At 43.0% G+C, this 13,687-nt stretch overlaps 1 pseudogene; it reads right to left on the bottom strand.

Annotated features, from left to right (window-relative positions):
• Positions 1 to 274: 274 nt before the first annotated feature.
• On the bottom strand, positions 275 to 13,217 carry LOC118785775 (annotated as a pseudogene).
• Positions 13,218 to 13,687: the final 470 nt, after the last annotated feature.

Below are 13,687 nucleotides of genomic sequence, written 5' to 3'. Positions count from 1 at the left end.
GTACACTTACAATTTACAACAATTTACAATTTGGCATTTCATAGACGCTTTTAAACCAAAGCAACTTACAATTAGTGCATCAAACAGGTTAAGCTGACTTCCTCATAGGCAAAAGATCACAGTAAGAATGCAAATTAATTATTTACAGTACCATGCTCCTGTATATCCTGCAACAATAAAACAGAAATATCCTGTATATCCTGCAAACAAATCCTGCAACATAGAGACAGGATTAGTACAGAAGGTTTTTTTTAATAGAAGACTAACAGAAATGTTACACAATAGGGCACAGGTGGATTTTGAAAAGGTGGGTTTTCAGGCTCCTGTGGAAGATGGCGAGAGATTCCGCAGTTCTGATTGGGTGAGGAAGGTCATTCCACCACCGTGGAACAAGGGCATAAAAAAGACATGGCCGAGTGGAACGGCTGCCAGGTTCCCGAAGTGAGGGGACCGCCAGCTGCCCAGAGGAGGTTGAGCAGAGAGATCTAGCTGTATGGAGTGATCATAGACTGAAGGTAGGACGGGGCAGAGCCTCTTGTGGCCTGGTAAGCCAGTAACAGTGTCTTAAAGTGGACGTGAAACAGCCTAATTCTGACGAGTTTTGTATAGAATTAAGTGTGTTGGAATTTATTTTGAGAAAATTTTAGATATAAAACGGTTACACGTTAAATTATAATAGATTTATATTGGTACTAACTTATGCTGTCACTCTGGCTCACTGCCAGATTGCCGTTGGGTCACTGACTACGTCATGAGGTTGGTTAGTTGGAAAGTCGACCAAGGAAGACCTGTTGCGGCAGTGGTACATAGAATTTTGAGAGAAACTTGCTTGTTGTTCGAGAGAAAAGTAATTTAAAAAATCTATAAAATCATTTTTTAATCAATATTTTGTGTCAAATTATTGATTTCTTTAGTAAGTAGCCATGTAATAAGGTGATAATGTACAGCTTCGCTTCGGGGTCCTGCATCACCCTGTCGGGGTTTATTTCACAATAATGACTGGCTCGCTGTACATTATCCCTTACATATTATCTAATCATTATCTTGTAAACTAGATGGCTGTGCTTTGACGAGAAAAGAGATAACATAACCCTGGTCGTACCTCTCTCTGCTCTGTCAGATGGGCATGCCGTTGGGCCCTTTCCTTACGGCGCACAGCTACTTCTTTGCTATTAGACTGGGTCGGATGGTCTGTATACCCAATCTTATAAGAGGAAAAGTCAAACACAGTGGGAGCAGCCTCAGACTTCAGCTTGTTGGTCCGACAAACCACCAGTACGCCTGACTCTCGTCCACATCATCCTCGTTTACAAAGTGCTCGCTATAAATCCTAGCGTCACAGCTAACTGAGGGATTCTTTCGTTTCATTGCAGCTAGCCAACGATAAAGCACTGCTTTCCACTTAAGAGGCAAAGTATGAAAATGGACAATCTTTCTTTGGTTTTTGACTCTATAAAATTCATTGCTGCATCCAGGGGCAATACAAAAATGACCCCCCTTGCATCGCTTTTTAGTTTGGCTTTTCCTTTTTCCATTGAGTCAGTGATTGTCAGTGCTGTCACTAGTTAGCTAATGTGAACTAATGTAGAATGTCCAAGACAACCAACCTCATGACGTCGCATTCTATGCTAAACCAAGACGGCGCTACACTTGTTTCAAAAATGTATCTTAGCTTACTTATTATTGTTAATCCAGTTTCACTGACAGTGTTAAACCTATAAGGATTTTTAGAGTGGGATTCCATCTTGTAAATTATGCTAACTACATCTAGTGTTTCATGTCCACTTTAAACTGGATGCGGGCTGCTACCAGAAGCCACTGAAGTGCAGTGAGCAGCGGAGTGACATGAGAATGTTTTCGGAGGTTGAACACCAGGCGTGCAGCAGCATTCTGAACCAGCTGAAGCGGCCCAATAACTCAGGCCGGTAAGACAGCCAGTAAGCTGTTGCAGTAGTCAAGGCGGGTGATGACAATTGCTTGAACTAGGAGCTGGGTTGCTTGTTGGGTAAGGGAAGGGCGGATCCTCCTGATGTTGTAGAGGGAGAATCTGCAGGACCGGGTGACCGCCGCAATGTGACTTGAGAAGGTTAACTGGTCGTCCAGGGTCACGCCCAGGTTTTTGGCTGACCTGGAGTGGGCCACCACAGAACCCTCAATGGTGATTGGAGCATCGATCGTTGGGGAGTTCTTTGATGGAAAAAAGAGAAGCTCAGTCTTCTCCAGGTTGAGCTTAAGATGGTTAGCGGACATCCAGGAGGCAATGTCAGCTAGGCTGCAATGCGTGGCTGGACCTGAGAGTCGGAAGGGGAGAAAGAGAAGAACAACTGTGTGTCATCTGTGTAGCAGTGGTAGGAGAGGCTGTGGGCAGAGATTACCTGACCAATAGATTTAGTGTAAAGGGAGAAGAGGAGTGGGCCAAGTACGGAGCCTTGTGGGACCCCGTTCCGGAAAAGGTGGGGGCAGGAGACTGATTCCCTCCAAGATACCTGAATGGAGCGGTCAGAAAGGTAGGATCCAAACCAGGTCAATGCAGATCCTGAGAAGCCTATCCCAGCAAGGGAGTGAACAATCTGGTGGTTCACAGTGTCAAATGCTGCGGAGAGGTCAAGTAATATGAGGACAGTGCTTCTGTGACTGCGAGGAGGGCAGTCTCAGTGGAGTGGCCGGCTTTGAATCCCGACTGGCTTGGCTCAAGGAGGTTGCTCTGGATAAGATAGGGAGAAAGTTGCTTATAGACTGCGCATTCTAGGGTTTTGGAGAGAAATGGAAGTAGAGATACTGGACGGTAGCTTCTGACATCAGCTGGATTTAAAGTGGGTTTCTTAAGCAGTGGCATGACACGTGCCCTCTTCAGAGCAGAGGGAACTAAACCAGTAGACAGGGAGCTGTTGATTAAGGAAGAAATAAAGGGAAGAATGTCCTCAGAGATGGACTGAAAGAGAGAAGAAGGGATAGGAACAAGAGGACAGGTAGTGGGACAGTGGGATTTTATTAGATGTAGAACATCAGAGTCAGTTATGGGGGAGAAGGAGGAGAAGGTAGTGGGAGAAACAGAGGGTGTGGGATCCGAAATGGGATGAGATGAGGGGTGATGAGTGTTGGTGGGGACTCCACTAGGGTGAAGTCAAAGGACTGGAGGAGGGGGAGGAGACCAGCAGACTGAGTGGAGTTCAGTGGAAGACTGAAGTCCCCAAGCAGCAGGATGGGAGTGCCGTCCTCAGGGAAGGAGATGAGGAGGGTGTCCAGCTCATCTAGAAATGACTGCAGAGGGCCTGGTGGACGATAGAGAACAGTCATGTGCAGTTTACAAGGGGAAGAAACAGTAACAGCATGAAATTCAAAAGAGGTGGGGGAGATGGAAGGGAGGGAGGCAACACAGAAACTCCCCAAGGGGGAGATCAGGAAAACAGTTCCTAAACCCCTCCTCAAGGGTCTGGAGGAATGAGAGAAGGTGAAGGCAGAGGAGAGGGCAGCAGGAGTGGCGGTGTTCTCTGGTGTGATCCACATCTCAGTGAGGGCTCGGAAGTGAAGGGACAGCATGGAAGCCTGAGCAGAGATGAAGTCGGCCTTCCAGCAGTTCCAGAGGCCACCGGAAATGACAACAGCAATATCAGTAGATATGGACAGGAATGGGTAGATGGCACATGATAGTGTATGTGTGGGACAGGGACAAGACAATGCACTTCCTGCCTATTTTCAGTCAGTATGCTTTATGATCAAGCAAGTGGTATTAAATCTCTGCAAAATAAACATTCAATACATCGCTTTCTGTTAGAGTGAGGATAAAACATTACAGCATTGTAGCCTACAGTCACATATGCATAGCAAACTCACCATGTATAGATTAAGTTTATTACGGCTTTTGAGAAAGCAATTATATCACCTTTAGGCTGTGTTCACATGTAGCGTCTTTTTTGAAGCTGTCAGCATCTGTTTTACAGTTGAAAAAAGTTCAACTTCTCAGAAAAAAAATGCCCTACATTGAGCGCTTTTTTCACAGCTGACCAATCACAAGCGGAGTAGTGAGACCCGTCGTTTCCCATAGAGTACAAAGGTGACTACGTCACACTGGTGTTGGAAGTAAAATTCCCCATTCATTTTATCATAGACTTTTTTTAAAACGCACTTTTAAAGTTGGGATCACAATATATAATCCAGAAATGGATGGTAAGTCATAAATCACTAGAAGTACTTTAAAAGTGCGTAATAAAAAAATAAAAAATGACCTCACACACACACATATATATATATATACTGTATATATATATATATATGTGTGTGTGTGTAATCATATTAATAGGCTGTTCGTGGTTAATATTATGTGTTACTAACTTTGTAAAGCCTAATCTGTTATCTAACGTTCCCTAAATCTACTAATTTAATGGGGGATAATCCACTAACATGCTTTAGTGCACATGTTAATTTGATTCAGATGTGCTGATAATATACAATCTGATTCTTTAAATGTCTTTCCCTTTAAAAGTGCATCACAAAAGCTCTACTCTGCTGCAACTGTTCTGCGCTGCTAGTATTTGCTGCCGGGAACTATTGAGAGGCTCCCCGATCCACCATTGCTGTAAAAAAAAAAAAAGGTCCATTGGAACGAACGGACTTGACACGAATCTCTCTGCTCTATAACAGCCACCAAAAATGGAGAAAGTAGCAGTGAAGTTAATTGTGCTAGTTTCTGAGCACAGTGAACATAATGTTCATCATAAATAGGCCATTTGGAGTCAAATTGGACAGATCCTAGGAGTTTCTGGTGTTTGTGTTTACTGCATGTCGTTAGCAAAACTACCCTGTTAGCTAATGTTAGCTATGCAACAATGTATAGCCAGCAAGATCGCAAGGTGTTGCAGTAGCTGTTGTTATGGCAACAAAAGACGCTCTCAACTGCTTTTTGAAACAAACGCTGCCAGTTTTTTTCTACCTGAAAAATGCTCTGGCCAGCGTTTTTCACCAAAAAAGATGCTACGTGTGACCACAGCCTTATTTGCAAAGATTTTTTCAACCACAACATGTAGTGTGTACTTTGTGATCCTTTTTTGGCTTCTTCAGTTTGTTTGCTCAACATGAATCGCATGAAAATAGAGATTTAAGAAAAAAAAATTAAGTTCAAATAAATGTTTTGTACTTGTGTAACCATGAGGTGTGGGGCAACTGCACTGCTCAACTACGCCACCTTAGGAATTGCGCCCAAGGAAATAGTTTTGTCTATATAGACCCCAGATGGACACCTACGTTACAAGGAAGGGTTCCCACCAGTTCTTTCATAAGGATTAGACAGAGACGTGATTCTTGAAGGCAAAATAATTTGAGATAAAAAAGTTCATTTATTGCAAAAAAATTCCACAACTATACAGTAGCTTAAATATGTTTTAAAAAAAAAAATAGACCCTGTCCCAAGAAAGAAACTTACCAATACTAAGTTATTAAAAACGGGGCTAAGAGCTGGTTGGGGGGGGAGTATACTCACCACTAGGGACTCCCGTATGTGAAAGATACTCACCAGGTGCACTCACAATCACTCTCAAAACAGCAAACGCATGCCTATGTGATAAAGTGCAGTTAATGTTAAAACACAGTGATGGGAATTCCACTACGCTAGCATTTGCTATCTGACAAATACTCTGAACAAATGTAAGAGCATTGGGTTAACAATACATGTGTGAACATACCCGCATGCACTTCAAGTTTAAAACAACGCTACGGAGTATACCTATCTATACACCAGCTAGGGTAAAGATTACCTTGGCCAGGCAAGTACAGGAAGCGGGCAGCGTGCAGTCCAACACCACTGTAAGAACAGGTAACAGGAAATGCACGGATCCAGAAGCAGAAGTAAGGTAGCTAAACAGGCAGGTTTACGCAGCTTAAATAGGAAGAGTTAAGTGGCTGCGTGCACTACCACACCCCCAATTATCTAAGCCACATAGAATAAAAGGGGACAGCCTACCCAGGTTACAGTTGCATAAAAGGCTACCCATTATGATGAATTTTCAGATACTGTTTACTGTTGTTGAAGTCATACGGTCAGTGGACCAAGTCGATTTCGGCATCTCAAAAGTTCTGCAATGGGTAGAAAATTCTACCACCTTTCGAAACAGATAGCCTACCGCTCTTCGTCCATGAATGTTTAAACATTAAAGGGCTATTAAGGGTATAATTACGGTATTGACTCTTATTTATGATATCCTTGATTCGTATGATAGTAATGATTTTTGTCTGTCTGCAGTGAAAAATATCCAGGGTAGGGCCTTTAGCGTTACCACCGTGCCCTTGATGCGTTTAGCCACGGAGGCTCCATGAAAGCCGCATTTGCAAGAGTCAGAGTGGACAGGAACACAATTTCACGCACGGCTCCCATTGCAGAATTGTGTTTTGCACCATCCCTGTATGGGACGACAAGAGAGAGAAACTCTCCACTTTCATAGAGAGATGAAATAAAAAATAAAATATCTCAGGTGAAGACACTTGGAGAGCTCCTGCCAATTTCGTAGCAGGCCTACAAAATATTTAGTAAATACTGTTTTGTTCTTCCCTAGTGTGAAGGCGTTACAGAGTATAAAACATGTTACTCCTTGTACTCTTTCCAGACATGTTCAGCAAGACAATGGTAAACTGAATTATTTCGGTTCTTGGTAAACTGGATTATTTTGATTCACTACTTTTTGAACGAGTAATTTTGAATTAAACTATCTTTAATGTCTTGTGTCTGCTTGACATCTCATACAAGCTACAGGAAACTACAGTTTGTCTCATCAGTCTGTAGCACCTTATGTTAATGAGGCAGGTTGATTGCTTTTATTGCAATTAAAACATGTTACAAGTATGTATGTTGGTTGCCTTTATTTTTGATGCCTGTAAAAAGCATTTATCCTGTATAGTATGTTCAACATGGTGCCAGAGGACATCACTTCACTTAAAGCCTGTAAAAACACCTATGATACTCAATAGTGTGTTATACATGGTGCCAGAGGACATCACTTCACTTAAAGCCTGTAAAAAAACACTTATAATGTTCTATGAGGTCATACACATAATCTAGTTTTTAATGCTATTGGAAGGGATAGGTCTAACTTTGGCATTAATCAAACTAGATCATTATAATGCATTATATCATTAAAAATGTACAGTGTGTCATATAAGACAGTATATGCCTCTGGTTTCAATTTCCTGCTGAGCATTTTATATGGGACATTATAACACTTCATAAGGCATTACTGCTTACATACTGCTTGCTCATAATACTATATAATTGTAGTCGTAGCTGCTTGTGAGGAGTTATTAGCGTCTATGTCGTGCATTATAATACATTATTCATAGCATATAATGCATTATAGATGTTCTTATAATGCATTATGAAGAGGGTATTCATAGGAAGTGTTACCCAGTAATTTTAGTTGCCTCTGTTAGGGATGTGCAGAGAGCCCAGTATTTGTATTTGTATCTGTATATGTTGAGGCAGCAAAATTATCTGTATTCGAATAAAAGTGGAATTAGGCATAACAATCCTGTTGTTTTTATTACACTTCTAATTTTAGGATATTAAAGTGTCAATATAAATGTTCTTGAGCCTGTCAAACTATAGATTTTGCTGTCTGAAAAAAGGATAGTAGCCTAACAAGCTATGCAAATATCTCAATCCATGTCAAGTAGGGTTGGGCCGATGGACGGTCGCTGATGGCTGATAGACATCACGATGTTGTGTTGGTACATAGTGATTTACCCCCCCGGTCCACATAGACAGCGGGGCGCACCCTGCCACACACACACACACACACACACACACACGCACACACACACACACACACTATAATTCCAGTGTCTCTGCTATAACGTAGAAGAATATATTCATTATTTATTTGCGGGGATTTACCAGGGATCAACTTGAGCTAGAACTGATGAATAGGCTATGTATTTCAAGGAGTGTCAGCCAGAGAGCGCAAAAATGAAGGATGGGTTTATTCTAATTATTATATTAGCTCCTTGCGCCTGATTTAAACTGAAAACATCTTATTTAATCACACTATACCGTCCAGTGAAAGCATGTTTTAATTTAGGCGCAAACATAAAAATTATTTATAAATCTACCTGGTTTGCACCTACCTCAGTAAATCAGGGGGCGAGTCTTTATTTGTAATGACTAGAGGAAACAAAACTCTTGGTGATTTATGTTTTCATTAGCATTATTAAGCTTCTCATAGTTTTCAGTTAGCATTTGCTATGTTTTTTAACGTTAAATCGCTGTTTCCTCAAAGCTAAAATTGGCTAGAATTTTTTCAATCTAGCGTTCTAATCGCACCGGTTTTGCATACGCGCTAAACGGCAAATCACACCGGTGTGACTGTACGCGCGAAAAGGTTTTTTAAAAAAACTTCTTTTTAACAGTGGATTTTCTTGAACTTTAAATATAATTCAACTGAAAAACAAATAACCCTAACCACGCTCACATTTATGAGGAACACCATCTATTTGACGTTTTTTTTTTCTTCCCGAAAACAATTTTTAAAATATTTGTACGAAATAAATATTCGTAAAAGCCCACTGTTTGTGCGTTGCCGAATACCGTATTCGGATTCGGCTCCACCCCTAGCCTCTATGTGTCTATGCTTCTATAGTTGTATAGCTTGTTCTGCTAAATGTGTGTTGTGGAAGAGTATGAAATGACTTGGGTTCTGCTGTTTTTTCGACAAAGATAAAGTTTCATCTGTTAGTGCGATTGCACTGTGAGAGACATGGCCTCTCTCAGATGGAAAAGTCTTTTCACCCAAATAGACAATTATATAATGCATGTGATACAGTGATGGCAAAGCCCTCATTCCCCACACAAATGGTTTACCCATCTCCCAGTGAGGCTGTAGGCTTTGAACCACAGCCATTCCCAATAAATTGAACGAGGTCCATCATTTGTAATCCTTGCTTTTCTCCACGCTCTCTGATCATTTAATATTATTACCTCTCCTGTTGGCAGGATTCAGACCTCATGCACAGCCGTTTCTCCTGTGTTTACTCTTTTCTTGGTATCAGCAGAGTGGCTTACGTTAATGTTGCATTGATAGGTCATGCTAGCATAAAAAACTCAAGTGTTATATTCAGCATGTGTAATTTGAGGTTCTTATCACTATTGAGATAATGAATTGGTCATAGATTGGGTGGGGGGGGGGGTCTAGTGGACCACAACAAGCATGTCATATTGAATTGAATGAGCTACTAAATTGCTTGCTGTGGGCCTGCCAATGTTGGACATATATGAGACTTTGCCCCTCTCCTGTAAATGTTGCACTGATTGTCTAACACTCTGCTCTAGGCATGTAAATGTTGCCTTGGCTGTCTAAGATCCTGCCTCACTCATGTTAACATTGCCCTGGTATTGCTCCCCCTGTGGGGTTTTCTCCCTGTATGTGGTAAAGATGTTGATGATCATGTCTGATATGCAGCTAGAGGACACAAGAACCACGTTGTGGGGGGGAGAAGAGACAATTGTGGAGCTCCTGCAAATGAGCTGCTAAGGCACAAGGACTGGCTCCTGCCAACATCCTAAGGTCTGGCTTTCTAATGGTAATAAAGGTGTTGCAACAGTGAACTATGCCCCAATATTATACTGAAGATCTGTTATGGGCCTAATGACAAACACAAAAAGTACATGTGACTGAACAAGCTGATTAGAGGCAAGTGTCCTGGGTTTGATTTTATGTCCAGCTCAAATCAAAACCTTTCATCTCTCATACATCTCACTACTCTCAACAGATGATCATTTGTTTCTCTTGTTGGACAAAATAAGAAATATGATCTTTAGGTTGATAAATTCAGCTTTATTATAATGCCTTTCATGACACCTGTCAGCACTTCCATTAAGTGTATTTGTGAGTCAGTGTGTGCGAGAACAACTGTGTGTGCGCGTGTGTATATGTGTGTGTGTGTGAGGGAGAGCACAGGTATTGTGTGTGTATGCACGTACATTGGAACTGCTTAGAATGCTTATACCAGTTGTGCTGTTCCCATATGCGTCAAGGGTATATTTTGAATGTTTTCAACATGTTATTGCACTCATTACTAATTCAAAAGTAACACAGTGTGAAAATTTCAGAAATTTGAGATTGTTCTTGAAATTCTTCCACTCTTCTGTTAATGAAATTCTTCCACTATTTTGTTAATACTTAAATAAAATAAAAACATGATTGCTGGCAAAAGACAATCACATGTGACAGTAAAGGGCTGAATGGCAATGAGCTGCACCCTATGTGGCTCGCAGCGGTGTCTCCCTAGGGAAACTTTTTAATGCCTTCTGCCAAGACCTTACAGGTCACCTGTAACTGTGAGATCAAAGTCAAGTTTGCATATCAAGAGATGCTTATAGTTCAAACCCTGAAAACCTCTCTGTAAAAGATACAGATGCTTCCCAAGATGCTCTGAACATGTGATGATGCCATGTATCCTTTGGAAGAAAGCCATCATCATAGGACCAGAAAGAGTTCAATAAGTTTTTGTCTTCCAGCATATATTAAAATGTGTAAACATATGATGGAGCAGCTGTGGTCTTAGAGCATAATATCACTATGGCATCCTGTAGAAGATGCCAGACTATTAACTTTCTCTTTTACATATAAAGATATACATCTTCGGGCTGTGTTACATACTCGCTACTTCCCTTGGCTCGTTTTGTCGATATTGGCGTTGTGAGAAGTATGAGCATAACCTGGCGTGTGCAAAGGTAGAGGAAAAGGAAACAAACAATAAAATGGCACCAGACGGACCTCAAAAAGGACAGGGCCTACCTGCTGCCTGGGTCTCCTTGGTGCTTGTTGGGCCAGCCCATCCTTTCCTGCCTCGGCGGCTATCTCTGCGGTCTCGGGGAGTGTCCCGTATTTTATTCGTTCAGGTTTTTTTTTCCTTTTTGCATTTTTCTTAACATATCCCGTGACACCCGTGTAAGTCCCTCTTTCCGTGGACTTGTGGATGGCATTGCCGAACAGCACTTTTTTTTTGGGTAGCGTTAGGTAAATGGTTCGGCTGAATTTATTCTAAACCTATATGCGCATAACTCAACTACTTTTCACCATTAGCTTTTCCCTTTGCTTGCTGCAGCCAGAACCCACGAGGTGATCAGTCTCACATCATCCTTTCTCTGTGGAGGCAACCAAATACTCAACTCCTGGGGGCTGTTGCTGTTGCCATTACCCGCCATTTCCCACCAGTTTTCCACCACCTCCATTTGATCACCTGGAGCTCCGTATAGCAATCAAATGACAGGTAGCCTGTCAGCTGCATGATGATGTCAGCAGCAGGTGTCAAAAGAAAATAAAAAATAAACCCAAAACACTGTGTGCGCGCGTGTGTGTGTGTGACTAGTGGTCTACCCACTCGTAACACCTGGCTTAGTGAACGAAGATCTAGGGAGGCAGTTGTCCACGTCTGCTGCAGGCTCACTGGTGGCTGACAAGTCCGATGCGGGACCGGCAGGTCCAGCCACAGCAGTCGCAGATGAAGGTCTGGTCGGAGGTGATGGGGGCTGTGCTGCTGTGCTGATTCTGCCTGCTCCTTTTGTCTTGCAGTCTGGCTCTGTGAATGTCTTGGAAGGAGGAGACAGCCTGGTGAACGGTGCATCTCCAGTCCTCACGGTCAGCATCCAGAGTAGACCAATGATGGGGGTCAATGTGGCAGGCGTTGAGGGAAGACTTGAGGCAGCATTTGAACCTCTTCTTGAGCACCCCTCTGTTTCAGTGTCCAGAGGACAGCTTGCTGTATGGAACAATCTTTGGCAGGCGGTGGTCTTCCATTCTGGACACGTGTCCTGCCCAAAGTAGTTGGGTCTTCAACAGCATGGCCTTGATGCTGGTGACCTCCCCTTGCACAAGGACCTCGACGTTGGTGACGAAGTCGCTCCAGTGGATGCTGAGGAAGGGACGGAGGCAGCACTGATGGAAGCATTCGAGGAGTCGCAAGTGGTGTCGGTAAATCACCCATGACCCAGAGCAGTACAGGAGGGTGGTCAGCACGACAGCTTTATACAGACTGATCTTGGTGCCTCTCTTCAAGTGCTTGTTGTTCCACACTCGCTCGTACAGTCTGACGAAGGCACTGTTTGCTTTGGCCAGTCTGCTGTCAATCTCACATACACTCAGTGACCACTTTATTAGGTACACCTGTACACCTCCTCGTTGATGACCGTGGGATGATTGTTGGTGCCAGACGGGGTGGTTTGAGTATCTCAGAAACTGCTGATCTGCTGGGATTTTCATGCACAACAGTCTCTACAGCGTATAGAGAATGGTACAAAAAACAAAAAACATCACGCAAGCGGCAGTTCTGTGGGTGAAAACGCCTTATTAATGGCAGAGGTCAGAGGAGAATGGCTAGACTGGTCCAAGCTGACAGGAAGGCGACAGTAACCCAAATAACCACACATTACAACAGTGTTATGCAGAAAAGCATTTCTGAACATACAACACGTCAAACACTGAGGTTGATGGGCTACAGCAGCAGAAGACCCCTCCTGGTACCACTCCTGTCAGCTAAGAACGGGAAACTGAGGCTACAGTGGGCACAGACTCACCAAAACTGGACAGTAGACGATTGGAAAAATATCGGCTGGTCTGACGAATCTTGATGTCTGCTGCGACATGCAGATGGTAGGGTCAGAATTTGGCGTAAACAACATGAATCCATGGATCCATCCTGCCTTGTGTCAACAGGTCACAAACTGGTTCCAGGAACATGACAATGAGTTCAGTTTACTCCAATGGCCTCTACGGTCACCAGATCTCTATCCAATAGAGCACGTTTGGGATGAGGTGGAACGGGACATTTGCAGCATGAATGTGCAGCAGACAAATCTGCAGCAACTGCGTGATGGTATCAGCATGGAGCAGAATCTCTAGGAAATGTTTCCAGCTCCTTGTTTAATCCATGCCACAAAGAATTCAGGCCTTCTGGGGTCAAAGGGGGGTCCTACCCAATATTATATTATATATACGAGCCCAAAACCCCACAGTCGCGCTGTACACCATCTTCATCTTCTTCAACCTTCATCTGAAGGTTTAGGCTCTAATCTAGTGTGTGTTGTGGGTGCGTGTAAGGCACGGGTCTAACTCGAACAAGATGGAACAAGAAAACAAAACACGGCACGTCTGTCAAGGCAGCCCTCCCTCTTACCGGTTGGGAGGAAGATGACCGATGACGGGTGGTTCTGTGCTGCTTCCAGGTCTCCTGGCCATTGCTCCATCTTCTTCATTCAATTATTTTTTAAAGGTTGGAAAACACACGATGTCCCATGTGATGAGGCAAAATAAACGTGATGCATCCACAGGTAGAAGGGCAGGTGTTCCTTCAAAAGCCTCCTTATGCACCCAAAAAGACGGTATATGATCTCGTGGCTATATACTTAGCCAGACTCCGTGGACCGACCCCATTCAAAAAGTGCCAACCAACACTAAAAAACACAACCGTCTGCAGGAAAGCTTTTTCCCGATGAAAGAACACAAGTCCTCAAACAGCCCCTGCCAAACCAACTTCTACCACTTCTTCTTTTCCCACCACCTGCTATCACCACTCTTTCCTGTCAAGTCGTCTTTAAAACTTACCGGTGAGGAAGGGATTGCCCTGCTGCACGTTGGTAACGACGCAGTGATATATACATCATTAAAGAAAACTTTTGGCCATTAATATATTTTCTGTTTCTACATGC

Source organism: Megalops cyprinoides, chromosome 11 (assembly GCF_013368585.1).
Source record: "Megalops cyprinoides isolate fMegCyp1 chromosome 11, fMegCyp1.pri, whole genome shotgun sequence".
NCBI lineage: Eukaryota > Metazoa > Chordata > Actinopteri > Elopiformes > Megalopidae > Megalops > Megalops cyprinoides.
This window is presented reverse-complemented; position numbering and strand designations above follow the sequence as displayed.